This window comes from Ambystoma mexicanum, chromosome 4p (assembly GCF_040938575.1).
Source record: "Ambystoma mexicanum isolate Mex_15411 chromosome 4p, UKY_AmexF1_1, whole genome shotgun sequence".
Taxonomy (NCBI): Eukaryota; Metazoa; Chordata; class Amphibia; order Caudata; family Ambystomatidae; genus Ambystoma; species Ambystoma mexicanum.
The window spans coordinates 844,876,442-844,901,475 of record NC_090927.1 but is presented as its reverse complement, the minus strand read 5'-3'; the positions used below and the strand labels follow the sequence as shown (position 1 = coordinate 844,901,475).

Sequence of the window (25,034 nt, the reverse complement as noted above, 5' to 3'; positions counted from 1 at the left end):
CCAGACATAGGAGTCCTGAATGGGCCCACCAGTCTTATATATCTCGCCTGATCGAGCCTGATCGAGCGATGAGCGTGGTATCATGTTGCAAGTGGCTGCATGGCTTAGCTTACTAAATGCAAATGCATAAGAGTAATATTCTTAGCGTTCCTAGAGCCTACGGCCACACCACACTGAATGCACCCGATCTCGTCTGATCTCGGAAGTTAAGCAGTGTCACGCCTAGTTAGTACCTGGATGGGAGACCGCCTGGGAATACCAGGTGCTGTAGGCTTTTTTGTGCTCCAAGTTCAGGAAGTGAGCCCTTTCTCAATTGCCTTTTAAAACTGCAAGGTCTAGCCGACTAGATGCTTAAAAGTACAAAACTCACAAGGCCCAGAGCCTACGGCCACACCACACTGAATGCGCCCGATCTCGTCTGATCTCGGAAGCTAAGCAGTGTCGGGCCTCGTTAGTACCTGGATGGGAGACCGCCTGGGAATACCAGGTGCTGTAGGCTTTTTTGTGCTCCAAGTTCAGGAAGTGAGCCATTTCTCAATTGCCTTTCAAAACTGCAAGGTCTAGCTGACTAGATGCTTAAAAGTACAAAACTCACAAGGCCCAGAGCCTACGGCCACACCACACTGAATGCGCCCCATCTCGTCTGATCTCGGAAGCTAAGCAGTGTCGGGCCTCGTTAGTACCTGGATGGGAGACCGCCTGGGAATACCAGGTGCTGTAGGCTTTTTTGTGCTCCAAGTTCAGGAAGTGAGCCATTTCTCAATTGCCTTTCAAAACTGCAAGGTCTAGCTGACTAGATGCTTAAAAGTACAAAACTCACTAGGCCCAGAGCCTACGGCCACACCACACTGATTGCGCCCGATCTCGTCTGATCTCGGAAGCTAAGCAGTGTCGGGCCTAGTTAGTACCTGGATGGGAGACCACCTGGGAATACCAGGTGCTGTAGGCTTTTTTGTACTCCAAGTTCAGGAAGTGAGCCATTTCACAATTGCCTTTCAAAACTGCAAGGTCTAGCCGACTAGATGCTTAAAAGTACAAAACTCACTAGGCCCAGAGCCTACGGCCACACCACACTGAATGCGCCCGATCTCGGAAGCTAAGCAGGGTCGGGCCTAGTTAGTACCTGGATGGGAGACTGCCTGGGAATACCAGGTGCTGTAGGCTTTTTTGTGCTCCATGATTAGTAATTGCGCAACTTCTCAATTATTTTTCAAATTTGGTATGTTTCCAAAATAATTGTATCCCGTTTTATAGCGGAAATGTTGGACAACATCATGAGGGCTGGAGCTACCTTTTTACATAGAATTAGCATACAGGTAGTGTGTTCATGGGTAATAAATCGACTTTCACATGTAATGCAGTACAGAGAATATTGAGTCCTTCAAGAGGCATGAAAGAAAACCATTATTGTGTTGATTGTTCTCTCCACCTCCCTGCAACAGACACAGGATGGATGAATTAAAGTTATCCTACCAGACATAGGAGTCCTGAATGGGCCCACCAGTCTTATATATCTCGCCTGATCGAGCCTGATCGAGCGATGAGCGTGGTATCATGTTGCAAGTGGCTGCATGGCTTAGCTTACTAAATGCAAATGCATAAGAGTAATATTCTTAGCATTCCTAGAGCCTACGGCCACACCACACTGAATGCACCCGATCTCGTCTGATCTTGGAAGTTAAGCAGTGTCAGGCCTAGTTAGTACCTGGATGGGAGACCGCCTGGGAATACCAGGTGCTGTAGGCTTTTTTGTGCTCCAAGTTCAGGAAGTGAGCCCTTTCTCAATTGCCTTTTAAAACTGCAAGGTCTAGCCGACTAGATGCTTAAAAGTACAAAACTCACAAGGCCCAGAGCCTACGGCCACACCACACTGAATGCGCCCGATCTCGTCTGATCTTGGAAGCTAAGCAGTGTCTGGCCTCGTTAGTACCTGGATGGGAGACCGCCTGGGAATACCAGGTGCTGTAGGCTTTTTTGTGCTCCAAGTTCAGGAAGTGAGCCATTTCACAATTGCCTTTCAAAACTGCAAGGTCTAGCCGACTAGATGCTTAAAAGTACAAAACTCACTAGGCCCAGAGCCTACGGCCACACCACACTGAATGCGCCCGATCTCGGAAGCTAAGCAGGGTCGGGCCTAGTTAGTACCTGGATGGGAGACTGCCTGGGAATACCAGGTGCTGTAGGCTTTTTTGTGCTCCATGATTAGTAATTGCGCAACTTCTCAATTATTTTTCAAATTTGGTATGTTTCCAAAATAATTGTATCCCGTTTTATAGCGGAAATGTTGGACAACATCATGAGGGCTGGAGCTACCTTTTTACATAGAATTAGCATACAGGTAGTGTGTTCATGGGTAATAAATCGACTTTCACATGTAATGCAGTACAGAGAATATTGAGTCCTTCAAGAGGCATGAAAGAAAACCATTATTGTGTTGATTGTTCTCTCCACCTCCCTGCAACAGACACAGGATGGATGAATTAAAGTTATCCTACCAGACATAGGAGTCCTGAATGGGCCCACCAGTCTTATATATCTCGCCTGATCGAGCCTGATCGAGCGATGAGCGTGGTATCATGTTGCAAGTGGCTGCATGGCTTAGCTTACTAAATGCAAATGCATAAGAGTAATATTCTTAGCATTTCTAGAGCCTACGGCCACACCACACTGAATGCACCCGATCTCATCTGATCTCGGAAGTTAAGCAGTGTTAGGCCTAGTTAGTACCTGGATGGGAGACCGCCTGGGAATACCAGGTGCTGTAGGCTTTTTTGTGTTCCAAGTTCAGGAAGTGAGCCATTTCACAATTGCCTTTCAAAACTGCAAGGTCTAGCCGACTAGATGCTTAAAAGTACAAAACTCACAAGGCCCAGAGCCTACGGCCACACCACACTGAATGCGTCTGATCTCGGAAGCTAAGCTGTGTCGGGCCTCGTTAGTACCTGGATGGGAGACCGCCTGGGAATACCAGGTGCTGTAGGCTTTTTTGTGCTCCAAGTTCAGGAAGTGAGCCATTTCTCAATTGCCATTCAAAACTGCAAGGTCTAGCTGACTAGATGCTTAAAAGTACAAAACTCACTAGGCCCAGAGACTACGGACACACCACACTGATTGCGCCCGATCTCGTCTGATCTCGGAAGCTAAGCAGTGTCGGGCCTAGTTAGTACCTGGATGGGAGACCACCTGGGAATACCAGGTGCTGTAGGCTTTTTTGTGCTCCAAGTTCAGGAAGTGAGCCATTTCACAATTGCCTTTCAAAACTGCAAGGTCTAGCCGACTAGATGCTTAAAAGTACAAAACTCACTAGGCCCAGAGCCTACGGCCACACCACACTGAATGCGCCTGATCTAGTCTGATCTCAGAAGCTAAGCAGTGTCGGGCCTAGTTAGTACCTGGATGGGAGACCGCCTGGGAATACCAGGTGCTGTAGGCTTTTTTGTACTCCAAGTTCAGGAAGTGAGCCATTTCTCAATTTCCTTTCAAAACTGCAAGGTCTAGCTGACTAGATGCTTAAAAGTACAAAACTCACTAGGCCCAGAGCCTACGGCCACACCACACTGATTGCGCCCGATCTCGTCTGATCTCGGAAGCTAAGCAGTGTCGGGCCTAGTTAGTACCTGGATGGGAGACCACCTGGGAATACCAGGTGCTGTAGGCTTTTTTGTACTCCAAGTTCAGGAAGTGAGCCATTTCACAATTGCCTGTCAAAACTGCAAGGTCTAGCCGACTAGATGCTTAAAAGTACAAAACTTCAGAGCCTACGGCCACACCACACTGAATGCGCCCGATCTCGGAAGCTAAGCAGGGTCGGGCCTAGTTAGTACCTGGATGGGAGACTGCCTGGGAATACCAGGTGCTGTAGGCTTTTTTGTGCTCCATGATTAGTAATTGCGCAACTTCTCAATTATTTTTCAAATTTGGTATGTTTCCAAAATAATTGTATCCCGTTTTATAGCGGAAATGTTGGACAACATCATGAGGGCTGGAGCTACCTTTTTACATAGAATTAGCATACAGGTAGTGTGTTCATGGGTAATAAATCGACTTTCACATGTAATGCAGTACAGAGAATATTGAGTCCTTCAAGAGGCATGAAAGAAAACCATTATTGTGTTGATTGTTCTCTCCACCTCCCTGCAACAGACACAGGATGGATGAATTAAAGTTATCCTACCAGACATAGGAGTCCTGAATGGGCCCACCAGTCTTATATATCTCGCCTGATCGAGCCTGATCGAGCGATGAGCGTGGTATCATGTTGCAAGTGGCTGCATGGCTTAGCTTACTAAATGCAAATGCATAAGAGTAATATTCTTAGCGTTCCTAGAGCCTACGGCCACACCACACTGAATGCACCCGATCTCGTCTGATCTCGGAAGTTAAGCAGTGTCAGGCCTAGTTAGTACCTGGATGGGAGACCGCCTGGGAATACCAGGTGCTGTAGGCTTTTTTGTGCTCCAAGTTCAGGAAGTGAGCCCTTTCTCAATTGCCTTTTAAAACTGCAAGGTCTAGCCGACTAGATGCTTAAAAGTACAAAACTCACAAGGCCCAGAGCCTACGGCCACACCACACTGAATGCGCCCGATCTCGTCTGATCTCGGAAGCTAAGCAGTGTCGGGCCTCGTTAGTACCTGGATGGGAGACCGCCTGGGAATACCAGGTGCTGTAGGCTTTTTTGTGCTCAAAGTTCAGGAAGTGAGCCATTTCTCAATTGCCTTTCAAAACTGCAAGGTCTAGCTGACTAGATGCTTAAAAGTACAAAACTCACAAGGCCCAGAGCCTACGGCCACACCACACTGAATGCGCCCCATCTCTTCTGATCTCGGAAGCTAAGCAGTGTCGGGCCTCGTTAGTACCTGGATGGGAGACCGCCTGGGAATACCAGGTGCTGTAGGCTTTTTTGTGCTCCAAGTTCAGGAAGTGAGCCATTTCTCAATTGCCTTTCAAAACTGCAAGGTCTAGCTGACTAGATGCTTAAAAGTACAAAACTCACTAGGCCCAGAGCCTACGGCCACACCACACTGATTGCGCCCGATCTCGTCTGATCTCGGAAGCTAAGCAGTGTCGGGCCTAGTTAGTACCTGGATGGGAGACCACCTGGGAATACCAGGTGCTGTAGGCTTTTTTGTACTCCAAGTTCAGGAAGTGAGCCATTTCACAATTGCCTTTCAAAACTGCAAGGTCTAGCCGACTAGATGCTTAAAAGTACAAAACTCACTAGGCCCAGAGCCTACGGCCACACCACACTGAATGCGCCCGATCTCGGAAGCTAAGCAGGGTCGGGCCTAGTTAGTACCTGGATGGGAGACTGCCTGGGAATACCAGGTGCTGTAGGCTTTTTTGTGCTCCATGATTAGTAATTGCGCAACTTCTCAATTATTTTTCAAATTTGGTATGTTTCCAAAATAATTGTATCCCGTTTTATAGCGGAAATGTTGGACAACATCATGAGGGCTGGAGCTACCTTTTTACATAGAATTAGCATACAGGTAGTGTGTTCATGGGTAATAAATCGACTTTCACATGTAATGCAGTACAGAGAATATTGAGTCCTTCAAGAGGCATGAAAGAAAACCATTATTGTGTTGATTGTTCTCTCCACCTCCCTGCAACAGACACAGGATGGATGAATTAAAGTTATCCTACCAGACATAGGAGTCCTGAATGGGCCCACCAGTCTTATATATCTCGCCTGATCGAGCCTGATCGAGCGATGAGCGTGGTATCATGTTGCAAGTGGCTGCATGGCTTAGCTTACTAAATGCAAATGCATAAGAGTAATATTCTTAGCATTCCTAGAGCCTACGGCCACACCACACTGAATGCACCCGATCTCGTCTGATCTTGGAAGTTAAGCAGTGTCAGGCCTAGTTAGTACCTGGATGGGAGACCGCCTGGGAATACCAGGTGCTGTAGGCTTTTTTGTGCTCCAAGTTCAGGAAGTGAGCCCTTTCTCAATTGCCTTTTAAAACTGCAAGGTCTAGCCGACTAGATGCTTAAAAGTACAAAACTCACAAGGCCCAGAGCCTACGGCCACACCACACTGAATGCGCCCGATCTCGTCTGATCTTGGAAGCTAAGCAGTGTCTGGCCCCCTTAGTACCTGGATGGGAGACCGCCTGGGAATACCAGGTGCTGTAGGCTTTTTTTGTGCTCCAAGTTCAGGAAGTGAGCCATTTCACAATTGCCTTTCAAAACTGCAAGGTCTAGCCGACTAGATGCTTAAAAGTACAAAACTCACTAGGCCCAGAGCCTACGGCCACACCACACTGAATGCGCCCGATCTCGGAAGCTAAGCAGGGTCGGGCCTAGTTAGTACCTGGATGGGAGACTGCCTGGGAATACCAGGTGCTGTAGGCTTTTTTGTGCTCCATGATTAGTAATTGCGCAACTTCTCAATTATTTTTCAAATTTGGTATGTTTCCAAAATAATTGTATCCCGTTTTATAGCGGAAATGTTGGACAACATCATGAGGGCTGGAGCTACCTTTTTACATAGAATTAGCATACAGGTAGTGTGTTCATGGGTAATAAATCGACTTTCACATGTAATGCAGTACAGAGAATATTGAGTCCTTCAAGAGGCATGAAAGAAAACCATTATTGTGTTGATTGTTCTCTCCACCTCCCTGCAACAGACACAGGATGGATGAATTAAAGTTATCCTACCAGACATAGGAGTCCTGAATGGGCCCACCAGTCTTATATATCTCGCCTGATCGAGCCTGATCGAGCGATGAGCGTGGTATCATGTTGCAAGTGGCTGCATGGCTTAGCTTACTAAATGCAAATGCATAAGAGTAATATTCTTAGCATTCCTAGAGCCTACGGCCACACCACACTGAATGCACCCGATCTCGTCTGATCTTGGAAGTTAAGCAGTGTCAGGCCTAGTTAGTACCTGGATGGGAGACTGCCTGGGAATACCAGGTGCTGTAGGCTTTTTTGTGCTCCAAGTTCAGGAAGTGAGCCCTTTCTCAATTGCCTTTTAAAACTGCAAGGTCTAGCCGACTAGATGCTTAAAAGTACAAAACTCACAAGGCCCAGAGCCTACGGCCACACCACACTGAATGCGCCCGATCTCGTCTGATCTTGGAAGCTAAGCAGTGTCTGGCCTCGTTAGTACCTGGATGGGAGACCGCCTGGGAATACCAGGTGCTGTAGGCTTTTTTGTGCTCCAAGTTCAGGAAGTGAGCCATTTCACAATTGCCTTTCAAAACTGCAAGGTCTAGCCGACTAGATGCTTAAAAGTACAAAACTCACTAGGCCCAGAGCCTACGGCCACACCACACTGAATGCGCCCGATCTCGGAAGCTAAGCAGGGTCGGGCCTAGTTAGTACCTGGATGGGAGACTGCCTGGGAATACCAGGTGCTGTAGGCTTTTTTGTGCTCCATGATTAGTAATTGCGCAACTTCTCAATTATTTTTCAAATTTGGTATGTTTCCAAAATAATTGTATCCCGTTTTATAGCGGAAATGTTGGACAACATCATGAGGGCTAGAGCTACCTTTTTACATAGAATTAGCATACAGGTAGTGTGTTCATGGGTAATAAATCGACTTTCACATGTAATGCAGTACAGAGAATATTGAGTCCTTCAAGAGGCATGAAAGAAAACCATTATTGTGTTGATTGTTCTCTCCACCTCCCTGCAACAGACACAGGATGGATGAATTAAAGTTATCCTACCAGACATAGGAGTCCTGAATGGGCCCACCAGTCTTATATATCTCGCCTGATCGAGCCTGATCGAGCGATGAGCGTGGTATCATGTTGCAAGTGGCTGCATGGCTTAGCTTACTAAATGCAAATGCATAAGAGTAATATTCTTAGCATTTCTAGAGCCTACGGCCACACCACACTGAATGCACCCGATCTCGTCTGATCTCGGAAGTTAAGCAGTGTTAGGCCTAGTTAGTACCTGGATGGGAGACCGCCTGGGAATACCAGGTGCTGTAGGCTTTTTTGTGTTCCAAGTTCAGGAAGTGAGCCATTTCACAATTGCCTTTCAAAACTGCAAGGTCTAGCCGACTAGATGCTTAAAAGTACAAAACTCACAAGGCCCAGAGCCTACGGCCACACCACACTGAATGCGTCTGATCTCGGAAGCTAAGCTGTGTCGGGCCTCGTTAGTACCTGGATGGGAGACCGCCTGGGAATACCAGGTGCTGTAGGCTTTTTTGTGCTCCAAGTTCAGGAAGTGAGCCATTTCTCAATTGCCATTCAAAACTGCAAGGTCTAGCTGACTAGATGCTTAAAAGTACAAAACTCACTAGGCCCAGAGACTACGGACACACCACACTGATTGCGCCCGATCTCGTCTGATCTCGGAAGCTAAGCAGTGTCGGGCCTAGTTAGTACCTGGATGGGAGACCACCTGGGAATACCAGGTGCTGTAGGCTTTTTTGTGCTCCAAGTTCAGGAAGTGAGCCATTTCACAATTGCCTTTCAAAACTGCAAGGTCTAGCCGACTAGATGCTTAAAAGTACAAAACTCACTAGGCCCAGAGCCTACGGCCACACCACACTGAATGCGCCTGATCTCGTCTGATCTCAGAAGCTAAGCAGTGTCGGGCCTAGTTAGTACCTGGATGGGAGACCGCCTGGGAATACCAGGTGCTGTAGGCTTTTTTGTACTCCAAGTTCAGGAAGTGAGCCATTTCTCAATTTCCTTTCAAAACTGCAAGGTCTAGCTGACTAGATGCTTAAAAGTACAAAACTCACTAGGCCCAGAGCCTACGGCCACACCACACTGATTGCGCCCGATCTCGTCTGATCTCGGAAGCTAAGCAGTGTCGGGCCTTGTTAGTACCTGGATGGGAGACCGCCTGGGAATACCAGGTGCTGTAGGCTTTTTTGTGCTCCAAGTTCAGGAAGTGAGCCATTTCTCAATTGCCTTTCAAAACTGCAAGGTCTAGCTGACTAGATGCTTAAAAGTACAAAACTCACTAGGCCCAGAGCCTACGGCCACACCACACTGATTGCGCCCGATCTCGTCTGATCTCGGAAGCTAAGCAGTGTCGGGCCTAGTTAGTACCTGGATGGGAGACCACCTGGGAATACCAGGTGCTGTAGGCTTTTTTGTACTCCAAGTTCAGGAAGTGAGCCATTTCACAATTGCCTGTCAAAACTGCAAGGTCTAGCCGACTAGATGCTTAAAAGTACAAAACTCCAGAGCCTACGGCCACACCACACTGAATGCGCCCGATCTCGGAAGCTAAGCAGGGTCGGGCCTAGTTAGTACCTGGATGGGAGACTGCCTGGGAATACCAGGTGCTGTAGGCTTTTTTGTGCTCCATGATTAGTAATTGCGCAACTTCTCAATTATTTTTCAAATTTGGTATGTTTCCAAAATAATTGTATCCCGTTTTATAGCGGAAATGTTGGACAACATCATGAGGGCTGGAGCTACCTTTTTACATAGAATTAGCATACAGGTAGTGTGTTCATGGGTAATAAATCGACTTTCACATGTAATGCAGTACAGAGAATATTGAGTCCTTCAAGAGGCATGAAAGAAAACCATTATTGTGTTGATTGTTCTCTCCACCTCCCTGCAACAGACACAGGATGGATGAATTAAAGTTATCCTACCAGACATAGGAGTCCTGAATGGGCCCACCAGTCTTATATATCTCGCCTGATCGAGCCTGATCGAGCGATGAGCGTGGTATCATGTTGCAAGTGGCTGCATGGCTTAGCTTACTAAATGCAAATGCATAAGAGTAATATTCTTAGCGTTCCTAGAGCCTACGGCCACACCACACTGAATGCACCCGATCTCGTCTGATCTCGGAAGTTAAGCAGTGTCAGGCCTAGTTAGTACCTGGATGGGAGACCGCCTGGGAATACCAGGTGCTGTAGGCTTTTTTGTGCTCCAAGTTCAGGAAGTGAGCCCTTTCTCAATTGCCTTTTAAAACTGCAAGGTCTAGCCGACTAGATGCTTAAAAGTACAAAACTCACAAGGCCCAGAGCCTACGGCCACACCACACTGAATGCGCCCGATCTCGTCTGATCTCGGAAGCTAAGCAGTGTCGGGCCTCGTTAGTACCTGGATGGGAGACCGCCTGGGAATACCAGGTGCTGTAGGCTTTTTTGTGCTCCAAGTTCAGGAAGTGAGCCATTTCTCAATTGCCTTTCAAAACTGCAAGGTCTAGCTGACTAGATGCTTAAAAGTACAAAACTCACAAGGCCCAGAGCCTACGGCCACACCACACTGAATGCGCCCCATCTCGTCTGATCTCGGAAGCTAAGCAGTGTCGGGCCTCGTTAGTACCTGGATGGGAGACCGCCTGGGAATACCAGGTGCTGTAGGCTTTTTTGTGCTCCAAGTTCAGGAAGTGAGCCATTTCTCAATTGCCTTTCAAAACTGCAAGGTCTAGCTGACTAGATGCTTAAAAGTACAAAACTCACTAGGCCCAGAGCCTACGGCCACACCACACTGATTGCGCCCGATCTCGTCTGATCTCGGAAGCTAAGCAGTGTCGGGCCTAGTTAGTACCTGGATGGGAGACCACCTGGGAATACCAGGTGCTGTAGGCTTTTTTGTACTCCAAGTTCAGGAAGTGAGCCATTTCACAATTGCCTTTCAAAACTGCAAGGTCTAGCCGACTAGATGCTTAAAAGTACAAAACTCACTAGGCCCAGAGCCTACGGCCACACCACACTGAATGCGCCCGATCTCGGAAGCTAAGCAGGGTCGGGCCTAGTTAGTACCTGGATGGGAGACTGCCTGGGAATACCAGGTGCTGTAGGCTTTTTTGTGCTCCATGATTAGTAATTGCGCAACTTCTCAATTATTTTTCAAATTTGGTATGTTTCCAAAATAATTGTATCCCGTTTTATAGCGGAAATGTTGGACAACATCATGAGGGCTGGAGCTACCTTTTTACATAGAATTAGCATACAGGTAGTGTGTTCATGGGTAATAAATCGACTTTCACATGTAATGCAGTACAGAGAATATTGAGTCCTTCAAGAGGCATGAAAGAAAACCATTATTGTGTTGATTGTTCTCTCCACCTCCCTGCAACAGACACAGGATGGATGAATTAAAGTTATCCTACCAGACATAGGAGTCCTGAATGGGCCCACCAGTCTTATATATCTCGCCTGATCGAGCGATGAGCGTGGTATCATGTTGCAAGTGGCTGCATGGCTTAGCTTACTAAATGCAAATGCATAAGAGTAATATTCTTAGCATTCCTAGAGCCTACGGCCACACCACACTGAATGCACCCGATCTCGTCTGATCTTGGAAGTTAAGCAGTGTCAGGCCTAGTTAGTACCTGGATGGGAGACCGCCTGGGAATACCAGGTGCTGTAGGCTTTTTTGTGCTCCAAGTTCAGGAAGTGAGCCCTTTCTCAATTGCCTTTTAAAACTGCAAGGTCTAGCCGACTAGATGCTTAAAAGTACAAAACTCACAAGGCCCAGAGCCTACGGCCACACCACACTGAATGCGCCCGATCTCGTCTGATCTTGGAAGCTAAGCAGTGTCTGGCCCCCTTAGTACCTGGATGGGAGACCGCCTGGGAATACCAGGTGCTGTAGGCTTTTTTGTGCTCCAAGTTCAGGAAGTGAGCCATTTCACAATTGCCTTTCAAAACTGCAAGGTCTAGCCGACTAGATGCTTAAAAGTACAAAACTCACTAGGCCCAGAGCTTACGGCCACACCACACTGAATGCGCCCGATCTCAGAAGCTAAGCAGGGTCGGGCCTAGTTAGTACCTGGATGGGAGACTGCCTGGGAATACCAGGTGCTGTAGGCTTTTTTGTGCTCCATGATTAGTAATTGCGCAACTTCTCAATTATTTTTCAAATTTGGTATGTTTCCAAAATAATTGTATCCCGTTTTATAGCGGAAATGTTGGACAACATCATGAGGGCTGGAGCTACCTTTTTACATAGAATTAGCATACAGGTAGTGTGTTCATGGGTAATAAATCGACTTTCACATGTAATGCAGTACAGAGAATATTGAGTCCTTCAAGAGGCATGAAAGAAAACCATTATTGTGTTGATTGTTCTCTCCACCTCCCTGCAACAGACACAGGATGGATGAATTAAAGTTATCCTACCAGACATAGGAGTCCTGAATGGGCCCACCAGTCTTATATATCTCGCCTGATCGAGCCTGATCGAGCGATGAGCGTGGTATCATGTTGCAAGTGGCTGCATGGCTTAGCTTACTAAATGCAAATGCATAAGAGTAATATTCTTAGCGTTCCTAGAGCCTACGGCCACACCACACTGAATGCACCCGATCTCGTCTGATCTCGGAAGTTAAGCAGTGTCAGGCCTAGTTAGTACCTGGATGGGAGACCGCCTGGGAATACCAGGTGCTGTAGGCTTTTTTGTGCTCCAAGTTCAGGAAGTGAGCCCTTTCTCAATTGCCTTTTAAAACTGCAAGGTCTAGCCGACTAGATGCTTAAAAGTACAAAACTCACAAGGCCCAGAGCCTACGGCCACACCACACTGAATGCGCCCGATCTCGTCTGATCTCGGAAGCTAAGCAGTGTCGGGCCTCGTTAGTACCTGGATGGGAGACCGCCTGGGAATACCAGGTGCTGTAGGCTTTTTTGTGCTCCAAGTTCAGGAAGTGAGCCATTTCTCAATTGCCTTTCAAAACTGCAAGGTCTAGCTGACTAGATGCTTAAAAGTACAAAACTCACAAGGCCCAGAGCCTACGGCCACACCACACTGAATGCGCCCCATCTCGTCTGATCTCGGAAGCTAAGCAGTGTTGGGCCTCGTTAGTACCTGGATGGGAGACCGCCTGGGAATACCAGGTGCTGTAGGCTTTTTTGTGCTCCAAGTTCAGGAAGTGAGCCATTTCTCAATTGCCTTTCAAAACTGCAAGGTCTAGCTGACTAGATGCTTAAAAGTACAAAACTCACTAGGCCCAGAGCCTACGGCCACACCACACTGATTGCGCCCGATCTCGTCTGATCTCGGAAGCTAAGCAGTGTCGGGCCTAGTTAGTACCTGGATGGGAGACCACCTGGGAATACCAGGTGCTGTAGGTTTTTTTGTACTCCAAGTTCAGGAAGTGAGCCATTTCACAATTGCCTTTCAAAACTGCAAGGTCTAGCCGACTAGATGCTTAAAAGTACAAAACTCACTAGGCCCAGAGCCTACGGCCACACCACACTGAATGCGCCCGATCTCGGAAGCTAAGCAGGGTCGGGCCTAGTTAGTACCTGGATGGGAGACTGCCTGGGAATACCAGGTGCTGTAGGCTTTTTTGTGCTCCATGATTAGTAATTGCGCAACTTCTCAATTATTTTTCAAATTTGGTATGTTTCCAAAATAATTGTATCCCGTTTTATAGCGGAAATGTTGGACAACATCATGAGGGCTGGAGCTACCTTTTTACATAGAATTAGCATACAGGTAGTGTGTTCATGGGTAATAAATCGACTTTCACATGTAATGCAGTACAGAGAATATTGAGTCCTTCAAGAGGCATGAAAGAAAACCATTATTGTGTTGATTGTTCTCTCCACCTCCCTGCAACAGACACAGGATGGATGAATTAAAGTTATCCTACCAGACATAGGAGTCCTGAATGGGCCCACCAGTCTTATATATCTCGCCTGATCGAGCCTGATCGAGCGATGAGCGTGGTATCATGTTGCAAGTGGCTGCATGGCTTAGCTTACTAAATGCAAATGCATAAGAGTAATATTCTTAGCATTCCTAGAGCCTACGGCCACACCACACTGAATGCACCCGATCTCGTCTGATCTTGGAAGTTAAGCAGTGTCAGGCCTAGTTAGTACCTGGATGGGAGACCGCCTGGGAATACCAGGTGCTGTAGGCTTTTTTGTGCTCCAAGTTCAGGAAGTGAGCCCTTTCTCAATTGCCTTTTAAAACTGCAAGGTCTAGCCGACTAGATGCTTAAAAGTACAAAACTCACAAGGCCCAGAGCCTACGGCCACACCACACTGAATGCGCCCGATCTCGTCTGATCTTGGAAGCTAAGCAGTGTCTGGCCCCCTTAGTACCTGGATGGGAGACCGCCTGGGAATACCAGGTGCTGTAGGCTTTTTTGTGCTCCAAGTTCAGGAAGTGAGCCATTTCACAATTGCCTTTCAAAACTGCAAGGTCTAGCCGACTAGATGCTTAAAAGTACAAAACTCACTAGGCCCAGAGCCTACGGCCACACCACACTGAATGCGCCCGATCTCAGAAGCTAAGCAGGGTCGGGCCTAGTTAGTACCTGGATGGGAGACTGCCTGGGAATACCAGGTGCTGTAGGCTTTTTTGTGCTCCATGATTAGTAATTGCGCAACTTCTCAATTATTTTTCAAATTTGGTATGTTTCCAAAATAATTGTATCCCGTTTTATAGCGGAAATGTTGGACAACATCATGAGGGCTGGAGCTACCTTTTTACATAGAATTAGCATACAGGTAGTGTGTTCATGGGTAATAAATCGACTTTCACATGTAATGCAGTACAGAGAATATTGAGTCCTTCAAGAGGCATGAAAGAAAACCATTATTGTGTTGATTGTTCTCTCCACCTCCCTGCAACAGACACAGGATGGATGAATTAAAGTTATCCTACCAGACATAGGAGTCCTGAATGGGCCCACCAGTCTTATATATCTCGCCTGATCGAGCCTGATCGAGCGATGAGCGTGGTATCATGTTGCAAGTGGCTGCATGGCTTAGCTTACTAAATGCAAATGCATAAGAGTAATATTCTTAGCGTTCCTAGAGCCTACGGCCACACCACACTGAATGCACCCGATCTCGTCTGATCTCGGAAGTTAAGCAGTGTCAGGCCTAGTTAGTACCTGGATGGGAGACCGCCTGGGAATACCAGGTGCTGTAGGCTTTTTTGTGCTCCAAGTTCAGGAAGTGAGCCCTTTCTCAATTGCCTTTTAAAACTGCAAGGTCTAGCCGACTAGATGCTTAAAAGTACAAAACTCACAAGGCCCAGAGCCTACGGCCACACCACACTGAATGCGCCCGATCTCGTCTGATCTCGGAAGCTAAGCAGTGTCGGGCCTCGTTAGTACCTGGATGGGAGACCGCCTGGGAATACCAGGTGCTGTAGGCTTTTTTGTGCTCCAAGTTCAGGAAGTGAGCCATTTCTCAATTGCCTTTCAAAACTGCAAGGTCTAGCTGACTAGATGCTTAAAAGTACAAAACTCACAAGGCCCAGAGCCTACGGCCACACCACACTGAATGCGCCCCATCTCGTCTGATCTCGGAAGCTAAGCAGTGTCGGGCCTCGTTAGTACCTGGATGGGAGACCGCCTGGGAATACCAGGTGCTGTAGGCTTTTTTGTGCTCCAAGTTCAGGAAGTGAGCCATTTCTCAATTGCCTTTCAAAACTGCAAGGTCTAGCTGACTAGATGCTTAAAAGTACAAAACTCACTAGGCCCAGAGCCTACGGCCACACCACACTGATTGCGCCCGATCTCGTCTGATCTCGGAAGCTAAGCAGTGTCGGGCCTAGTTAGTACCTGGATGGGAGACCACCTGGGAATACCAGGTGCTGTAGGCTTTTTTGTACTCCAAGTTCAGGAAGTGAGCCATTTCACAATTGCCTTTCAAAACTGCAAGGTCTAGCCGACTAGATGCTTAAAAGTACAAAACTCACTAGGCCCAGAGCCTACGGCCACACCACACTGAATGCGCCCGATCTCGGAAGCTAAGCAGGGTCGGGCCTAGTTAGTACCTGGATGGGAGACTGCCTGGGAATACCAGGTGCTGTAGGCTTTTTTGTGCTCCATGATTAGTAATTGCGCAACTTCTCAATTATTTTTCAAATTTGGTATGTTTCCAAAATAATTGTATCCCGTTTTATAGCGGAAATGTTGGACAACATCATGAGGGCTGGAGCTACCTTTTTACATAGAATTAGCATACAGGTAGTGTGTTCATGGGTAATAAATCGACTTTCACATGTAATGCAGTACAGAGAATATTGAGTCCTTCAAGAGGCATGAAAGAAAACCATTATTGTGTTGATTGTTCTCTCCACCTCCCTGCAACAGACACAGGATGGATGAATTAAAGTTATCCTACCAGACATAGGAGTCCTGAATGGGCCCACCAGTCTTATATATCTCGCCTGATCGAGCCTGATCGAGCGATGAGCGTGGTATCATGTTGCAAGTGGCTGCATGGCTTAGCTTACTAAATGCAAATGCATAAGAGTAATATTCTTAGCATTCCTAGAGCCTACGGCCACACCACACTGAATGCACCCGATCTCGTCTGATCTTGGAAGTTAAGCAGTGTCAGGCCTAGTTAGTACCTGGATGGGAGACCGCCTGGGAATACCAGGTGCTGTAGGCTTTTTTGTGCTCCAAGTTCAGGAAGTGAGCCCTTTCTCAATTGCCTTTTAAAACTGCAAGGTCTAGCCGACTAGATGCTTAAAAGTACAAAACTCACAAGGCCCAGAGCCTACGGCCACACCACACTGAATGCGCCCGATCTCGTCTGATCTTGGAAGCTAAGCAGTGTCTGGCCCCCTTAGTACCTGGATGGGAGACCGCCTGGGAATACCAGGTGCTGTAGGCTTTTTTGTGCTCCAAGTTCAGGAAGTGAGCCATTTCACAATTGCCTTTCAAAACTGCAAGGTCTAGCCGACTAGATGCTTAAAAGTACAAAACTCACTAGGCCCAGAGCCTACGGCCACACCACACTGAATGCGCCCGATCTCAGAAGCTAAGCAGGGTCGGGCCTAGTTAGTACCTGGATGGGAGACTGCCTGGGAATACCAGGTGCTGTAGGCTTTTTTGTGCTCCATGATTAGTAATTGCGCAACTTCTCAATTATTTTTCAAATTTGGTATGTTTCCAAAATAATTGTATCCCGTTTTATAGCGGAAATGTTGGACAACATCATGAGGGCTGGAGCTACCTTTTTACATAGAATTAGCATACAGGTAGTGTGTTCATGGGTAATAAATCGACTTTCACATGTAATGCAGTACAGAGAATATTGAGTCCTTCAAGAGGCATGAAAGAAAACCATTATTGTGTTGATTGTTCTCTCCACCTCCCTGCAACAGACACAGGATGGATGAATTAAAGTTATCCTACCAGACATAGGAGTCCTGAATGGGCCCACCAGTCTTATATATCTCGCCTGATCGAGCCTGATCGAGCGATGAGCGTGGTATCATGTTGCAAGTGGCTGCATGGCTTAGCTTACTAAATGCAAATGCATAAGAGTAATATTCTTAGCATTTCTAGAGCCTATGGCCACACCACACTGAATGCACCCGATCTCGTCTGATCTTGGAAGTTAAGCAGTGTTAGGCCTAGTTAGTACCTGGATGGGAGACCGCCTGGGAATACCAGGTGCTGTAGGCTTTTTTGTGTTCCAAGTTCAGGAAGTGAGCCATTTCACAATTGCCTTTCAAAACTGCAAGGTCTAGCCGACTAGATGCTTAAAAGTACAAAACTCACAAGGCCCAGAGCCTACGGCCACACCACACTGAATGCGTCTGATCTCGGAAGCTAAGCTGTGTCGGGCCTCGTTAGTACCTGGATGGGAGACCGCCTGGGAATACCAGGTGCTGTAGGCTTTTTTGTGCTCCAAGTTCAGGAAGTGAGCCATTTCTCAATTGCCATTCAAAACTGCAAGGTCTAGCTGACTAGATGCTTAAAAGTACAAAACTCACTAGGCCCAGAGACTACGGACACACCACACTGATTGCGCCCGATCTCGTCTGATCTCGGAAGCTAAGCAGTGTCGGGCCTAGTTAGTACCTGGATGGGAGACCACCTGGGAATACCAGGTGCTGTAGGCTTTTTTGTGCTCCAAGTTCAGGAAGTGAGCCATTTCACAATTGCCTTTCAAAACTGCAAGGTCTAGCCGACTAGATGCTTAAAAGTACAAAACTCACTAGGCCCAGAGCCTACGGCCACACCACACTGAATGCGCCTGATCTCGTCTGATCTCAGAAGCTAAGCAGTGTCGGGCCTAGTTAGTACCTGGATGGGAGACCGCCTGGGAATACCAGGTGCTGTAGGCTTTTTTGTACTCCAAGTTCAGGAAGTGAGCCATTTCTCAATTTCCTTTCAAAACTGCAAGGTCTAGCCGACTAGATGCTTAAAAGTACAAAACTCACAAGGCCCAGAGCCTATGGCCACACCACACTGAATGCGCCCGATCTCGTCTGATCTCGGAAGCTAAGCAGTGTCGGGCCTTGTTAGTACCTGGATGGGAGACCGCCTGGGAATACCAGGTGCTGTAGGCTTTTTTGTGCTCCAAGTTCAGGAAGTGAGCCATTTCTCAATTGCCTTTCAAAACTGCAAGGTCTAGCTGACTAGATGCTTAAAAGTACAAAACTCACTAGGCCCAGAGCCTACGGCCACACCACACTGATTGCGCCCGATCTCGTCTGATCTCGGAAGCTGAGCAGTGTCGGGCCTAGTTAGTACCTGGATGGGAGACCACCTGGGAATACCAGGTGCTGTAGGCTTTTTTGTACTCCAAGTTCAGGAAGTGAGCCATTTCACAAATGCCTTTCAAAACTGCAAGGTCTAGCCGACTAGATGCTTAAAAGTACAAAACTCACTAGGCCCAGAGCCTACGGCCACACCACACTGAATGCGCCCGATCTCGGAAGCTAAGCAGGGTCGGGCCTAGTTAGTACCTGGATGGGAGACTGCCTGGGAATACCAGGTGCTGTAGGCTTTTTTGTGCTCCATGATTAGTAATTGCGCAACTTCTCAATTATTTTTCAAATTTGGTATGTTTCCAAAATAATTGTATCCCGTTTTATAGCGGAAATGTTGGACAACATCATGAGGGCTGGAGCTACCTTTTTACATAGAATTAGCATACAGGTAGTGTGTTCATGGGTAATAAATCGACTTTCACATGTAATGCAGTACAGAGAATATTGAGTCCTTCAAGAGGCATGAAAGAAAACCATTATTGTGTTGATTGTTCTCTCCACCTCCCTGCAACAGACACAGGATGGATGAATTAAAGTTATCCTACCAGACATAGGAGTCCTGAATGGGCCCACCAGTCTTATATATCTCGCCTGATCGAGCCTGATCGAGCGATGAGCGTGGTATCATGTTGCAAGTGGCTGCATGGCTTAGCTTACTAAATGCAAATGCATAAGAGTAATATTCTTAGCATTCCTAGAGCCTACGGCCACACCACACTGAATGCACCCGATCTTGTCTGATCTTGGAAGTTAAGCAGTGTCAGGCCTAGTTAGTACCTGGATGGGAGACCGCCTGGGAATACCAGGTGCTGTAGGCTTTTTTGTGCTCCAAGTTCAGGAAGTGAGCCCTTTCTCAATTGCCTTTTAAAACTGCAAGGTCTAGCCGACTAGATGCTTAAAAGTACAAAACTCACAAGGCCCAGAGCCTACGGCCACACCACACTGAATGCGCCCGATCTCGTCTGATCTTGGAAGCTAAGCAGTGTCTGGCCTCGTTAGTACCTGGATGGGAGACCGCCTGGGAATACCAGGTGCTGTAGGCTTTTTTGTGCTCCAAGTTCAGGAAGTGAGCCATTTCACAATTGCCTTTCAAAACTGCAAGGTCTAGCCGACTAGATGCTTAAAAGTACAAAACTCACTAGGCCCAGAGCCTACGGCCACACCACACTGAATGCGCCCGATCTCGGAAGCTAAGCAGGGTCGGGCCTAGTTAGTACCTGGATGGGAGACTGCCTGGGAATACCAGGTGCTGTAGGCTTTTTTGTGCTCCATGATTAGTAATTGCGCAACTTCTCAATTATTTTTCAAATTTGGTATGTTTCCAAAATAATTGTATCCCGTTTTATAGCGGAAATGTTGGACAACATCATGAGGGCTGGAGCTACCTTTTTACATAGAATTAGCATACAGGTAGTGTGTTCATGGGTAATAAATCGACTTTCACATGTAATGCAGTACAGAGAATATTGAGTCCTTCAAGAGGCATGAAAGAAAACCATTATTGTGTTGATTGTTCTCTCCACCTCCCTGCAACAGACACAGGATGGATGAATTAAAGTTATCCTACCAGACATAGGAGTCCTGAATGGGCCCACCAGTCTTATATATCTCGCCTGATCGAGCCTGATCGAGCGATGAGCGTGGTATCATGTTGCAAGTGGCTGCATGGCTTAGCTTACTAAATGCAAATGCATAAGAGTAATATTCTTAGCATTTCTAGAGCCTACGGCCACACCACACTGAATGCACCCGATCTCATCTGATCTCGGAAGTTAAGCAGTGTTAGGCCTAGTTAGTACCTGGATGGGAGACCGCCTGGGAATACCAGGTGCTGTAGGCTTTTTTGTGTTCCAAGTTCAGGAAGTGAGCCATTTCACAATTGCCTTTCAAAACTGCAAGGTCTAGCCGACTAGATGCTTAAAAGTACAAAACTCACAAGGCCCAGAGCCTACGGCCACACCACACTGAATGCGTCTGATCTCGGAAGCTAAGCTGTGTCGGGCCTCGTTAGTACCTGGATGGGAGACCGCCTGGGAATACCAGGTGCTGTAGGCTTTTTTGTGCTCCAAGTTCAGGAAGTGAGCCATTTCTCAATTGCCATTCAAAACTGCAAGGTCTAGCTGACTAGATGCTTAAAAGTACAAAACTCACTAGGCCCAGAGACTACGGACACACCACACTGATTGCGCCCGATCTCGTCTGATCTCGGAAGCTAAGCAGTGTCGGGCCTAGTTAGTACCTGGATGGGAGACCACCTGGGAATACCAGGTGCTGTAGGCTTTTTTGTGCTCCAAGTTCAGGAAGTGAGCCATTTCACAATTGCCTTTCAAAACTGCAAGGTCTAGCCGACTAGATGCTTAAAAGTACAAAACTCACTAGGCCCAGAGCCTACGGCCACACCACACTGAATGCGCCTGATCTCGTCTGATCTCAGAAGCTAAGCAGTGTCGGGCCTAGTTAGTACCTGGATGGGAGACCGCCTGGGAATACCAGGTGCTGTAGGCTTTTTTGTACTCCAAGTTCAGGAAGTGAGCCATTTCTCAATTTCCTTTCAAAACTGCAAGGTCTAGCTGACTAGATGCTTAAAAGTACAAAACTCACTAGGCCCAGAGCCTACGGCCACACCACACTGATTGCGCCCGATCTCGTCTGATCTCGGAAGCTAAGCAGTGTCGGGCCTAGTTAGTACCTGGATGGGAGACCACCTGGGAATACCAGGTGCTGTAGGCTTTTTTGTACTCCAAGTTCAGGAAGTGAGCCATTTCACAATTGCCTGTCAAAACTGCAAGGTCTAGCCGACTAGATGCTTAAAAGTACAAAACTCCAGAGCCTACGGCCACACCACACTGAATGCGCCCGATCTCGGAAGCTAAGCAGGGTCGGGCCTAGTTAGTACCTGGATGGGAGACTGCCTGGGAATACCAGGTGCTGTAGGCTTTTTTGTGCTCCATGATTAGTAATTGCGCAACTTCTCAATTATTTTTCAAATTTGGTATGTTTCCAAAATAATTGTATCCCGTTTTATAGCGGAAATGTTGGACAACATCATGAGGGCTGGAGCTACCTTTTTACATAGAATTAGCATACAGGTAGTGTGTTCATGGGTAATAAATCGACTTTCACATGTAATGCAGTACAGAGAATATTGAGTCCTTCAAGAGGCATGAAAGAAAACCATTATTGTGTTGATTGTTCTCTCCACCTCCCTGCAACAGACACAGGATGGATGAATTAAAGTTATCCTACCAGACATAGGAGTCCTGAATGGGCCCACCAGTCTTATATATCTCGCCTGATCGAGCCTGATCGAGCGATGAGCGTGGTATCATGTTGCAAGTGGCTGCATGGCTTAGCTTACTAAATGCAAATGCATAAGAGTAATATTCTTAGCGTTCCTAGAGCCTACGGCCACACCACACTGAATGCACCCGATCTCGTCTGATCTCGGAAGTTAAGCAGTGTCAGGCCTAGTTAGTACCTGGATGGGAGACCGCCTGGGAATACCAGGTGCTGTAGGCTTTTTTGTGCTCCAAGTTCAGGAAGTGAGCCCTTTCTCAATTGCCTTTTAAAACTGCAAGGTCTAGCCGACTAGATGCTTAAAAGTACAAAACTCACAAGGCCCAGAGCCTACGGCCACACCACACTGAATGCGCCCGATCTCGTCTGATCTCGGAAGCTAAGCAGTGTCGGGCCTCGTTAGTACCTGGATGGGAGACCGCCTGGGAATACCAGGTGCTGTAGGCTTTTTTGTGCTCAAAGTTCAGGAAGTGAGCCATTTCTCAATTGCCTTTCAAAACTGCAAGGTCTAGCTGACTAGATGCTTAAAAGTACAAAACTCACAAGGCCCAGAGCCTACGGCCACACCACACTGAATGCGCCCCATCTCTTCTGATCTCGGAAGCTAAGCAGTGTCGGGCCTCGTTAGTACCTGGATGGGAGACCGCCTGGGAATACCAGGTGCTGTAGGCTTTTTTGTGCTCCAAGTTCAGGAAGTGAGCCATTTCTCAATTGCCTTTCAAAACTGCAAGGTCTAGCTGACTAGATGCTTAAAAGTACAAAACTCACTAGGCCCAGAGCCTACGGCCACACCACACTGATTGCGCCCGATCTCGTCTGATCTCGGAAGCTAAGCAGTGTCGGGCCTAGTTAGTACCTGGATGGGAGACCACCTGGGAATACCAGGTGCTGTAGGCTTTTTTGTACTCCAAGTTCAGGAAGTGAGCCATTTCACAATTGCCTTTCAAAACTGCAAGGTCTAGCCGACTAGATGCTTAAAAGTACAAAACTCACTAGGCCCAGAGCCTACGGCCACACCACACTGAATGCGCCCGATCTCGGAAGCTAAGCAGGGTCGGGCCTAGTTAGTACCTGGATGGGAGACTGCCTGGGAATACCAGGTGCTGTAGGCTTTTTTGTGCTCCATGATTAGTAATTGCGCAACTTCTCAATTATTTTTCAAATTTGGTATGTTTCCAAAATAATTGTATCCCGTTTTATAGCGGAAATGTTGGACAACATCATGAGGGCTGGAGCTACCTTTTTACATAGAATTAGCATACAGGTAGTGTGTTCATGGGTAATAAATCGACTTTCACATGTAATGCAGTACAGAGAATATTGAGTCCTTCAAGAGGCATGAAAGAAAACCATTATTGTGTTGATTGTTCTCTCCACCTCCCTGCAACAGACACAGGATGGATGAATTAAAGTTATCCTACCAGACATAGGAGTCCTGAATGGGCCCACCAGTCTTATATATCTCGCCTGATCGAGCCTGATCGAGCGATGAGCGTGGTATCATGTTGCAAGTGGCTGCATGGCTTAGCTTACTAAATGCAAATGCATAAGAGTAATATTCTTAGCATTCCTAGAGCCTACGGCCACACCACACTGAATGCACCCGATCTCGTCTGATCTTGGAAGTTAAGCAGTGTCAGGCCTAGTTAGTACCTGGATGGGAGACCGCCTGGGAATACCAGGTGCTGTAGGCTTTTTTGTGCTCCAAGTTCAGGAAGTGAGCCCTTTCTCAATTGCCTTTTAAAACTGCAAGGTCTAGCCGACTAGATGCTTAAAAGTACAAAACTCACAAGGCCCAGAGCCTACGGCCACACCACACTGAATGCGCCCGATCTCGTCTGATCTTGGAAGCTAAGCAGTGTCTGGCCCCCTTAGTACCTGGATGGGAGACCGCCTGGGAATACCAGGTGCTGTAGGCTTTTTTTGTGCTCCAAGTTCAGGAAGTGAGCCATTTCACAATTGCCTTTCAAAACTGCAAGGTCTAGCCGACTAGATGCTTAAAAGTACAAAACTCACTAGGCCCAGAGCCTACGGCCACACCACACTGAATGCGCCCGATCTCGGAAGCTAAGCAGGGTCGGGCCTAGTTAGTACCTGGATGGGAGACTGCCTGGGAATACCAGGTGCTGTAGGCTTTTTTGTGCTCCATGATTAGTAATTGCGCAACTTCTCAATTATTTTTCAAATTTGGTATGTTTCCAAAATAATTGTATCCCGTTTTATAGCGGAAATGTTGGACAACATCATGAGGGCTGGAGCTACCTTTTTACATAGAATTAGCATACAGGTAGTGTGTTCATGGGTAATAAATCGACTTTCACATGTAATGCAGTACAGAGAATATTGAGTCCTTCAAGAGGCATGAAAGAAAACCATTATTGTGTTGATTGTTCTCTCCACCTCCCTGCAACAGACACAGGATGGATGAATTAAAGTTATCCTACCAGACATAGGAGTCCTGAATGGGCCCACCAGTCTTATATATCTCGCCTGATCGAGCCTGATCGAGCGATGAGCGTGGTATCATGTTGCAAGTGGCTGCATGGCTTAGCTTACTAAATGCAAATGCATAAGAGTAATATTCTTAGCATTCCTAGAGCCTACGGCCACACCACACTGAATGCACCCGATCTCGTCTGATCTTGGAAGTTAAGCAGTGTCAGGCCTAGTTAGTACCTGGATGGGAGACTGCCTGGGAATACCAGGTGCTGTAGGCTTTTTTGTGCTCCAAGTTCAGGAAGTGAGCCCTTTCTCAATTGCCTTTTAAAACTGCAAGGTCTAGCCGACTAGATGCTTAAAAGTACAAAACTCACAAGGCCCAGAGCCTACGGCCACACCACACTGAATGCGCCCGATCTCGTCTGATCTTGGAAGCTAAGCAGTGTCTGGCCTCGTTAGTACCTGGATGGGAGACCGCCTGGGAATACCAGGTGCTGTAGGCTTTTTTGTGCTCCAAGTTCAGGAAGTGAGCCATTTCACAATTGCCTTTCAAAACTGCAAGGTCTAGCCGACTAGATGCTTAAAAGTACAAAACTCACTAGGCCCAGAGCCTACGGCCACACCACACTGAATGCGCCCGATCTCGGAAGCTAAGCAGGGTTGGGCCTAGTTAGTACCTGGATGGGAGACTGCCTGGGAATACCAGGTGCTGTAGGCTTTTTTGTGCTCCATGATTAGTAATTGCGCAACTTCTCAATTATTTTTCAAATTTGGTATGTTTCCAAAATAATTGTATCCCGTTTTATAGCGGAAATGTTGGACAACATCATGAGGGCTAGAGCTACCTTTTTACATAGAATTAGC

The 25,034-nt window shown here is 47.2% G+C and overlaps 55 non-coding genes and 28 pseudogenes across 55 annotated transcripts; all 83 read left to right on the top strand.

The window, feature by feature from the left end:
- Positions 1 to 155: 155 nt before the first annotated feature.
- LOC138454238 (5S ribosomal RNA) lies at positions 156 to 274 on the top strand. Its single transcript, XR_011260924.1, has one exon. It is a non-coding gene; the product is annotated as a 5S ribosomal RNA (ribosomal RNA).
- Positions 275 to 380: 106 nt separating this feature from the next.
- LOC138462249 (5S ribosomal RNA) lies at positions 381 to 499 on the top strand. Its single transcript, XR_011264853.1, has one exon. It is a non-coding gene; the product is annotated as a 5S ribosomal RNA (ribosomal RNA).
- Positions 500 to 605: 106 nt separating this feature from the next.
- On the top strand, positions 606 to 724 carry LOC138454877 (5S ribosomal RNA). The gene has a single exon (XR_011261535.1). It is a non-coding gene; the product is annotated as a 5S ribosomal RNA (ribosomal RNA).
- Positions 725 to 830: 106 nt separating this feature from the next.
- Positions 831 to 949, top strand: LOC138460592 (5S ribosomal RNA). Its single transcript, XR_011263271.1, has one exon. It is a non-coding gene; the product is annotated as a 5S ribosomal RNA (ribosomal RNA).
- A 106-nt stretch (positions 950 to 1,055) lies between these two features.
- On the top strand, positions 1,056 to 1,164 carry LOC138457243 (5S ribosomal RNA; annotated as a pseudogene).
- A 463-nt stretch (positions 1,165 to 1,627) lies between these two features.
- Positions 1,628 to 1,746, top strand: LOC138463700 (5S ribosomal RNA). The gene has a single exon (XR_011266286.1). It is a non-coding gene; the product is annotated as a 5S ribosomal RNA (ribosomal RNA).
- A 106-nt stretch (positions 1,747 to 1,852) lies between these two features.
- LOC138455142 (5S ribosomal RNA) lies at positions 1,853 to 1,971 on the top strand. Its single transcript, XR_011261784.1, has one exon. It is a non-coding gene; the product is annotated as a 5S ribosomal RNA (ribosomal RNA).
- Positions 1,972 to 2,077: 106 nt separating this feature from the next.
- Positions 2,078 to 2,186, top strand: LOC138457242 (5S ribosomal RNA; annotated as a pseudogene).
- Positions 2,187 to 2,649: 463 nt separating this feature from the next.
- LOC138464241 (5S ribosomal RNA) lies at positions 2,650 to 2,768 on the top strand. Its single transcript, XR_011266822.1, has one exon. It is a non-coding gene; the product is annotated as a 5S ribosomal RNA (ribosomal RNA).
- Positions 2,769 to 2,874: 106 nt separating this feature from the next.
- LOC138458824 (5S ribosomal RNA) lies at positions 2,875 to 2,983 on the top strand (annotated as a pseudogene).
- Positions 2,984 to 3,089: 106 nt separating this feature from the next.
- On the top strand, positions 3,090 to 3,208 carry LOC138454472 (5S ribosomal RNA). The gene has a single exon (XR_011261147.1). It is a non-coding gene; the product is annotated as a 5S ribosomal RNA (ribosomal RNA).
- Positions 3,209 to 3,314: 106 nt separating this feature from the next.
- On the top strand, positions 3,315 to 3,433 carry LOC138463893 (5S ribosomal RNA). Its single transcript, XR_011266478.1, has one exon. It is a non-coding gene; the product is annotated as a 5S ribosomal RNA (ribosomal RNA).
- A 106-nt stretch (positions 3,434 to 3,539) lies between these two features.
- Positions 3,540 to 3,658, top strand: LOC138460591 (5S ribosomal RNA). The gene has a single exon (XR_011263270.1). It is a non-coding gene; the product is annotated as a 5S ribosomal RNA (ribosomal RNA).
- A 98-nt stretch (positions 3,659 to 3,756) lies between these two features.
- LOC138457241 (5S ribosomal RNA) lies at positions 3,757 to 3,865 on the top strand (annotated as a pseudogene).
- Positions 3,866 to 4,328: 463 nt separating this feature from the next.
- On the top strand, positions 4,329 to 4,447 carry LOC138461578 (5S ribosomal RNA). The gene has a single exon (XR_011264193.1). It is a non-coding gene; the product is annotated as a 5S ribosomal RNA (ribosomal RNA).
- Positions 4,448 to 4,553: 106 nt separating this feature from the next.
- On the top strand, positions 4,554 to 4,672 carry LOC138462248 (5S ribosomal RNA). Its single transcript, XR_011264852.1, has one exon. It is a non-coding gene; the product is annotated as a 5S ribosomal RNA (ribosomal RNA).
- A 106-nt stretch (positions 4,673 to 4,778) lies between these two features.
- LOC138455161 (5S ribosomal RNA) lies at positions 4,779 to 4,897 on the top strand. Its single transcript, XR_011261803.1, has one exon. It is a non-coding gene; the product is annotated as a 5S ribosomal RNA (ribosomal RNA).
- Positions 4,898 to 5,003: 106 nt separating this feature from the next.
- LOC138460590 (5S ribosomal RNA) lies at positions 5,004 to 5,122 on the top strand. The gene has a single exon (XR_011263269.1). It is a non-coding gene; the product is annotated as a 5S ribosomal RNA (ribosomal RNA).
- Positions 5,123 to 5,228: 106 nt separating this feature from the next.
- LOC138457240 (5S ribosomal RNA) lies at positions 5,229 to 5,337 on the top strand (annotated as a pseudogene).
- A 463-nt stretch (positions 5,338 to 5,800) lies between these two features.
- Positions 5,801 to 5,919, top strand: LOC138463699 (5S ribosomal RNA). Its single transcript, XR_011266285.1, has one exon. It is a non-coding gene; the product is annotated as a 5S ribosomal RNA (ribosomal RNA).
- Positions 5,920 to 6,025: 106 nt separating this feature from the next.
- Positions 6,026 to 6,144, top strand: LOC138455840 (5S ribosomal RNA; annotated as a pseudogene).
- A 107-nt stretch (positions 6,145 to 6,251) lies between these two features.
- Positions 6,252 to 6,360, top strand: LOC138457239 (5S ribosomal RNA; annotated as a pseudogene).
- Positions 6,361 to 6,823: 463 nt separating this feature from the next.
- On the top strand, positions 6,824 to 6,942 carry LOC138454347 (5S ribosomal RNA). Its single transcript, XR_011261028.1, has one exon. It is a non-coding gene; the product is annotated as a 5S ribosomal RNA (ribosomal RNA).
- Positions 6,943 to 7,048: 106 nt separating this feature from the next.
- LOC138455141 (5S ribosomal RNA) lies at positions 7,049 to 7,167 on the top strand. Its single transcript, XR_011261783.1, has one exon. It is a non-coding gene; the product is annotated as a 5S ribosomal RNA (ribosomal RNA).
- A 106-nt stretch (positions 7,168 to 7,273) lies between these two features.
- Positions 7,274 to 7,382, top strand: LOC138457237 (5S ribosomal RNA; annotated as a pseudogene).
- A 463-nt stretch (positions 7,383 to 7,845) lies between these two features.
- Positions 7,846 to 7,964, top strand: LOC138458549 (5S ribosomal RNA). Its single transcript, XR_011262436.1, has one exon. It is a non-coding gene; the product is annotated as a 5S ribosomal RNA (ribosomal RNA).
- A 106-nt stretch (positions 7,965 to 8,070) lies between these two features.
- On the top strand, positions 8,071 to 8,179 carry LOC138458822 (5S ribosomal RNA; annotated as a pseudogene).
- A 106-nt stretch (positions 8,180 to 8,285) lies between these two features.
- Positions 8,286 to 8,404, top strand: LOC138454471 (5S ribosomal RNA). Its single transcript, XR_011261146.1, has one exon. It is a non-coding gene; the product is annotated as a 5S ribosomal RNA (ribosomal RNA).
- Positions 8,405 to 8,510: 106 nt separating this feature from the next.
- LOC138456437 (5S ribosomal RNA) lies at positions 8,511 to 8,629 on the top strand. The gene has a single exon (XR_011262097.1). It is a non-coding gene; the product is annotated as a 5S ribosomal RNA (ribosomal RNA).
- A 106-nt stretch (positions 8,630 to 8,735) lies between these two features.
- On the top strand, positions 8,736 to 8,854 carry LOC138462477 (5S ribosomal RNA). Its single transcript, XR_011265073.1, has one exon. It is a non-coding gene; the product is annotated as a 5S ribosomal RNA (ribosomal RNA).
- Positions 8,855 to 8,960: 106 nt separating this feature from the next.
- Positions 8,961 to 9,079, top strand: LOC138460589 (5S ribosomal RNA). Its single transcript, XR_011263268.1, has one exon. It is a non-coding gene; the product is annotated as a 5S ribosomal RNA (ribosomal RNA).
- Positions 9,080 to 9,177: 98 nt separating this feature from the next.
- Positions 9,178 to 9,286, top strand: LOC138457235 (5S ribosomal RNA; annotated as a pseudogene).
- Positions 9,287 to 9,749: 463 nt separating this feature from the next.
- On the top strand, positions 9,750 to 9,868 carry LOC138461577 (5S ribosomal RNA). The gene has a single exon (XR_011264192.1). It is a non-coding gene; the product is annotated as a 5S ribosomal RNA (ribosomal RNA).
- A 106-nt stretch (positions 9,869 to 9,974) lies between these two features.
- LOC138462246 (5S ribosomal RNA) lies at positions 9,975 to 10,093 on the top strand. The gene has a single exon (XR_011264850.1). It is a non-coding gene; the product is annotated as a 5S ribosomal RNA (ribosomal RNA).
- A 106-nt stretch (positions 10,094 to 10,199) lies between these two features.
- Positions 10,200 to 10,318, top strand: LOC138454876 (5S ribosomal RNA). Its single transcript, XR_011261534.1, has one exon. It is a non-coding gene; the product is annotated as a 5S ribosomal RNA (ribosomal RNA).
- Positions 10,319 to 10,424: 106 nt separating this feature from the next.
- On the top strand, positions 10,425 to 10,543 carry LOC138460587 (5S ribosomal RNA). Its single transcript, XR_011263267.1, has one exon. It is a non-coding gene; the product is annotated as a 5S ribosomal RNA (ribosomal RNA).
- Positions 10,544 to 10,649: 106 nt separating this feature from the next.
- LOC138457234 (5S ribosomal RNA) lies at positions 10,650 to 10,758 on the top strand (annotated as a pseudogene).
- Positions 10,759 to 11,211: 453 nt separating this feature from the next.
- On the top strand, positions 11,212 to 11,330 carry LOC138463698 (5S ribosomal RNA). Its single transcript, XR_011266284.1, has one exon. It is a non-coding gene; the product is annotated as a 5S ribosomal RNA (ribosomal RNA).
- Positions 11,331 to 11,436: 106 nt separating this feature from the next.
- On the top strand, positions 11,437 to 11,555 carry LOC138455839 (5S ribosomal RNA; annotated as a pseudogene).
- A 106-nt stretch (positions 11,556 to 11,661) lies between these two features.
- On the top strand, positions 11,662 to 11,770 carry LOC138459072 (5S ribosomal RNA; annotated as a pseudogene).
- A 463-nt stretch (positions 11,771 to 12,233) lies between these two features.
- Positions 12,234 to 12,352, top strand: LOC138461576 (5S ribosomal RNA). The gene has a single exon (XR_011264191.1). It is a non-coding gene; the product is annotated as a 5S ribosomal RNA (ribosomal RNA).
- Positions 12,353 to 12,458: 106 nt separating this feature from the next.
- Positions 12,459 to 12,577, top strand: LOC138462245 (5S ribosomal RNA). The gene has a single exon (XR_011264848.1). It is a non-coding gene; the product is annotated as a 5S ribosomal RNA (ribosomal RNA).
- Positions 12,578 to 12,683: 106 nt separating this feature from the next.
- LOC138454570 (5S ribosomal RNA) lies at positions 12,684 to 12,802 on the top strand. Its single transcript, XR_011261241.1, has one exon. It is a non-coding gene; the product is annotated as a 5S ribosomal RNA (ribosomal RNA).
- A 106-nt stretch (positions 12,803 to 12,908) lies between these two features.
- LOC138462525 (5S ribosomal RNA) lies at positions 12,909 to 13,027 on the top strand. Its single transcript, XR_011265121.1, has one exon. It is a non-coding gene; the product is annotated as a 5S ribosomal RNA (ribosomal RNA).
- A 106-nt stretch (positions 13,028 to 13,133) lies between these two features.
- On the top strand, positions 13,134 to 13,242 carry LOC138457233 (5S ribosomal RNA; annotated as a pseudogene).
- A 463-nt stretch (positions 13,243 to 13,705) lies between these two features.
- LOC138463696 (5S ribosomal RNA) lies at positions 13,706 to 13,824 on the top strand. Its single transcript, XR_011266283.1, has one exon. It is a non-coding gene; the product is annotated as a 5S ribosomal RNA (ribosomal RNA).
- A 106-nt stretch (positions 13,825 to 13,930) lies between these two features.
- Positions 13,931 to 14,049, top strand: LOC138455838 (5S ribosomal RNA; annotated as a pseudogene).
- A 106-nt stretch (positions 14,050 to 14,155) lies between these two features.
- Positions 14,156 to 14,264, top strand: LOC138458552 (5S ribosomal RNA; annotated as a pseudogene).
- Positions 14,265 to 14,727: 463 nt separating this feature from the next.
- Positions 14,728 to 14,846, top strand: LOC138461575 (5S ribosomal RNA). Its single transcript, XR_011264190.1, has one exon. It is a non-coding gene; the product is annotated as a 5S ribosomal RNA (ribosomal RNA).
- Positions 14,847 to 14,952: 106 nt separating this feature from the next.
- LOC138462244 (5S ribosomal RNA) lies at positions 14,953 to 15,071 on the top strand. Its single transcript, XR_011264847.1, has one exon. It is a non-coding gene; the product is annotated as a 5S ribosomal RNA (ribosomal RNA).
- A 106-nt stretch (positions 15,072 to 15,177) lies between these two features.
- On the top strand, positions 15,178 to 15,296 carry LOC138454875 (5S ribosomal RNA). The gene has a single exon (XR_011261532.1). It is a non-coding gene; the product is annotated as a 5S ribosomal RNA (ribosomal RNA).
- A 106-nt stretch (positions 15,297 to 15,402) lies between these two features.
- On the top strand, positions 15,403 to 15,521 carry LOC138460586 (5S ribosomal RNA). The gene has a single exon (XR_011263266.1). It is a non-coding gene; the product is annotated as a 5S ribosomal RNA (ribosomal RNA).
- Positions 15,522 to 15,627: 106 nt separating this feature from the next.
- LOC138457232 (5S ribosomal RNA) lies at positions 15,628 to 15,736 on the top strand (annotated as a pseudogene).
- Positions 15,737 to 16,199: 463 nt separating this feature from the next.
- Positions 16,200 to 16,318, top strand: LOC138463695 (5S ribosomal RNA). The gene has a single exon (XR_011266282.1). It is a non-coding gene; the product is annotated as a 5S ribosomal RNA (ribosomal RNA).
- A 106-nt stretch (positions 16,319 to 16,424) lies between these two features.
- On the top strand, positions 16,425 to 16,543 carry LOC138455837 (5S ribosomal RNA; annotated as a pseudogene).
- A 106-nt stretch (positions 16,544 to 16,649) lies between these two features.
- Positions 16,650 to 16,758, top strand: LOC138458551 (5S ribosomal RNA; annotated as a pseudogene).
- Positions 16,759 to 17,221: 463 nt separating this feature from the next.
- LOC138464300 (5S ribosomal RNA) lies at positions 17,222 to 17,340 on the top strand. Its single transcript, XR_011266880.1, has one exon. It is a non-coding gene; the product is annotated as a 5S ribosomal RNA (ribosomal RNA).
- A 106-nt stretch (positions 17,341 to 17,446) lies between these two features.
- Positions 17,447 to 17,555, top strand: LOC138458821 (5S ribosomal RNA; annotated as a pseudogene).
- Positions 17,556 to 17,661: 106 nt separating this feature from the next.
- Positions 17,662 to 17,780, top strand: LOC138454469 (5S ribosomal RNA). Its single transcript, XR_011261145.1, has one exon. It is a non-coding gene; the product is annotated as a 5S ribosomal RNA (ribosomal RNA).
- A 106-nt stretch (positions 17,781 to 17,886) lies between these two features.
- LOC138456426 (5S ribosomal RNA) lies at positions 17,887 to 18,005 on the top strand. The gene has a single exon (XR_011262096.1). It is a non-coding gene; the product is annotated as a 5S ribosomal RNA (ribosomal RNA).
- A 106-nt stretch (positions 18,006 to 18,111) lies between these two features.
- LOC138462520 (5S ribosomal RNA) lies at positions 18,112 to 18,230 on the top strand. Its single transcript, XR_011265115.1, has one exon. It is a non-coding gene; the product is annotated as a 5S ribosomal RNA (ribosomal RNA).
- Positions 18,231 to 18,336: 106 nt separating this feature from the next.
- On the top strand, positions 18,337 to 18,455 carry LOC138464781 (5S ribosomal RNA). The gene has a single exon (XR_011267358.1). It is a non-coding gene; the product is annotated as a 5S ribosomal RNA (ribosomal RNA).
- Positions 18,456 to 18,561: 106 nt separating this feature from the next.
- On the top strand, positions 18,562 to 18,670 carry LOC138457231 (5S ribosomal RNA; annotated as a pseudogene).
- A 463-nt stretch (positions 18,671 to 19,133) lies between these two features.
- On the top strand, positions 19,134 to 19,252 carry LOC138454649 (5S ribosomal RNA). Its single transcript, XR_011261317.1, has one exon. It is a non-coding gene; the product is annotated as a 5S ribosomal RNA (ribosomal RNA).
- A 106-nt stretch (positions 19,253 to 19,358) lies between these two features.
- On the top strand, positions 19,359 to 19,477 carry LOC138455140 (5S ribosomal RNA). The gene has a single exon (XR_011261782.1). It is a non-coding gene; the product is annotated as a 5S ribosomal RNA (ribosomal RNA).
- Positions 19,478 to 19,583: 106 nt separating this feature from the next.
- Positions 19,584 to 19,692, top strand: LOC138457230 (5S ribosomal RNA; annotated as a pseudogene).
- Positions 19,693 to 20,155: 463 nt separating this feature from the next.
- Positions 20,156 to 20,274, top strand: LOC138464118 (5S ribosomal RNA). Its single transcript, XR_011266700.1, has one exon. It is a non-coding gene; the product is annotated as a 5S ribosomal RNA (ribosomal RNA).
- A 106-nt stretch (positions 20,275 to 20,380) lies between these two features.
- Positions 20,381 to 20,489, top strand: LOC138458820 (5S ribosomal RNA; annotated as a pseudogene).
- A 106-nt stretch (positions 20,490 to 20,595) lies between these two features.
- On the top strand, positions 20,596 to 20,714 carry LOC138454467 (5S ribosomal RNA). The gene has a single exon (XR_011261143.1). It is a non-coding gene; the product is annotated as a 5S ribosomal RNA (ribosomal RNA).
- A 106-nt stretch (positions 20,715 to 20,820) lies between these two features.
- Positions 20,821 to 20,939, top strand: LOC138456415 (5S ribosomal RNA). Its single transcript, XR_011262095.1, has one exon. It is a non-coding gene; the product is annotated as a 5S ribosomal RNA (ribosomal RNA).
- A 106-nt stretch (positions 20,940 to 21,045) lies between these two features.
- On the top strand, positions 21,046 to 21,164 carry LOC138460585 (5S ribosomal RNA). The gene has a single exon (XR_011263265.1). It is a non-coding gene; the product is annotated as a 5S ribosomal RNA (ribosomal RNA).
- A 98-nt stretch (positions 21,165 to 21,262) lies between these two features.
- Positions 21,263 to 21,371, top strand: LOC138457229 (5S ribosomal RNA; annotated as a pseudogene).
- A 463-nt stretch (positions 21,372 to 21,834) lies between these two features.
- Positions 21,835 to 21,953, top strand: LOC138461573 (5S ribosomal RNA). Its single transcript, XR_011264187.1, has one exon. It is a non-coding gene; the product is annotated as a 5S ribosomal RNA (ribosomal RNA).
- A 106-nt stretch (positions 21,954 to 22,059) lies between these two features.
- Positions 22,060 to 22,178, top strand: LOC138462243 (5S ribosomal RNA). The gene has a single exon (XR_011264846.1). It is a non-coding gene; the product is annotated as a 5S ribosomal RNA (ribosomal RNA).
- Positions 22,179 to 22,284: 106 nt separating this feature from the next.
- On the top strand, positions 22,285 to 22,403 carry LOC138455159 (5S ribosomal RNA). Its single transcript, XR_011261800.1, has one exon. It is a non-coding gene; the product is annotated as a 5S ribosomal RNA (ribosomal RNA).
- Positions 22,404 to 22,509: 106 nt separating this feature from the next.
- On the top strand, positions 22,510 to 22,628 carry LOC138460584 (5S ribosomal RNA). The gene has a single exon (XR_011263264.1). It is a non-coding gene; the product is annotated as a 5S ribosomal RNA (ribosomal RNA).
- A 106-nt stretch (positions 22,629 to 22,734) lies between these two features.
- On the top strand, positions 22,735 to 22,843 carry LOC138457228 (5S ribosomal RNA; annotated as a pseudogene).
- Positions 22,844 to 23,306: 463 nt separating this feature from the next.
- LOC138463694 (5S ribosomal RNA) lies at positions 23,307 to 23,425 on the top strand. The gene has a single exon (XR_011266281.1). It is a non-coding gene; the product is annotated as a 5S ribosomal RNA (ribosomal RNA).
- Positions 23,426 to 23,531: 106 nt separating this feature from the next.
- LOC138455836 (5S ribosomal RNA) lies at positions 23,532 to 23,650 on the top strand (annotated as a pseudogene).
- Positions 23,651 to 23,757: 107 nt separating this feature from the next.
- Positions 23,758 to 23,866, top strand: LOC138457227 (5S ribosomal RNA; annotated as a pseudogene).
- A 463-nt stretch (positions 23,867 to 24,329) lies between these two features.
- LOC138454346 (5S ribosomal RNA) lies at positions 24,330 to 24,448 on the top strand. The gene has a single exon (XR_011261027.1). It is a non-coding gene; the product is annotated as a 5S ribosomal RNA (ribosomal RNA).
- A 106-nt stretch (positions 24,449 to 24,554) lies between these two features.
- Positions 24,555 to 24,673, top strand: LOC138455139 (5S ribosomal RNA). Its single transcript, XR_011261781.1, has one exon. It is a non-coding gene; the product is annotated as a 5S ribosomal RNA (ribosomal RNA).
- A 106-nt stretch (positions 24,674 to 24,779) lies between these two features.
- On the top strand, positions 24,780 to 24,888 carry LOC138456441 (5S ribosomal RNA; annotated as a pseudogene).
- The last annotated feature ends 146 nt before the right edge of the window (positions 24,889 to 25,034 follow it).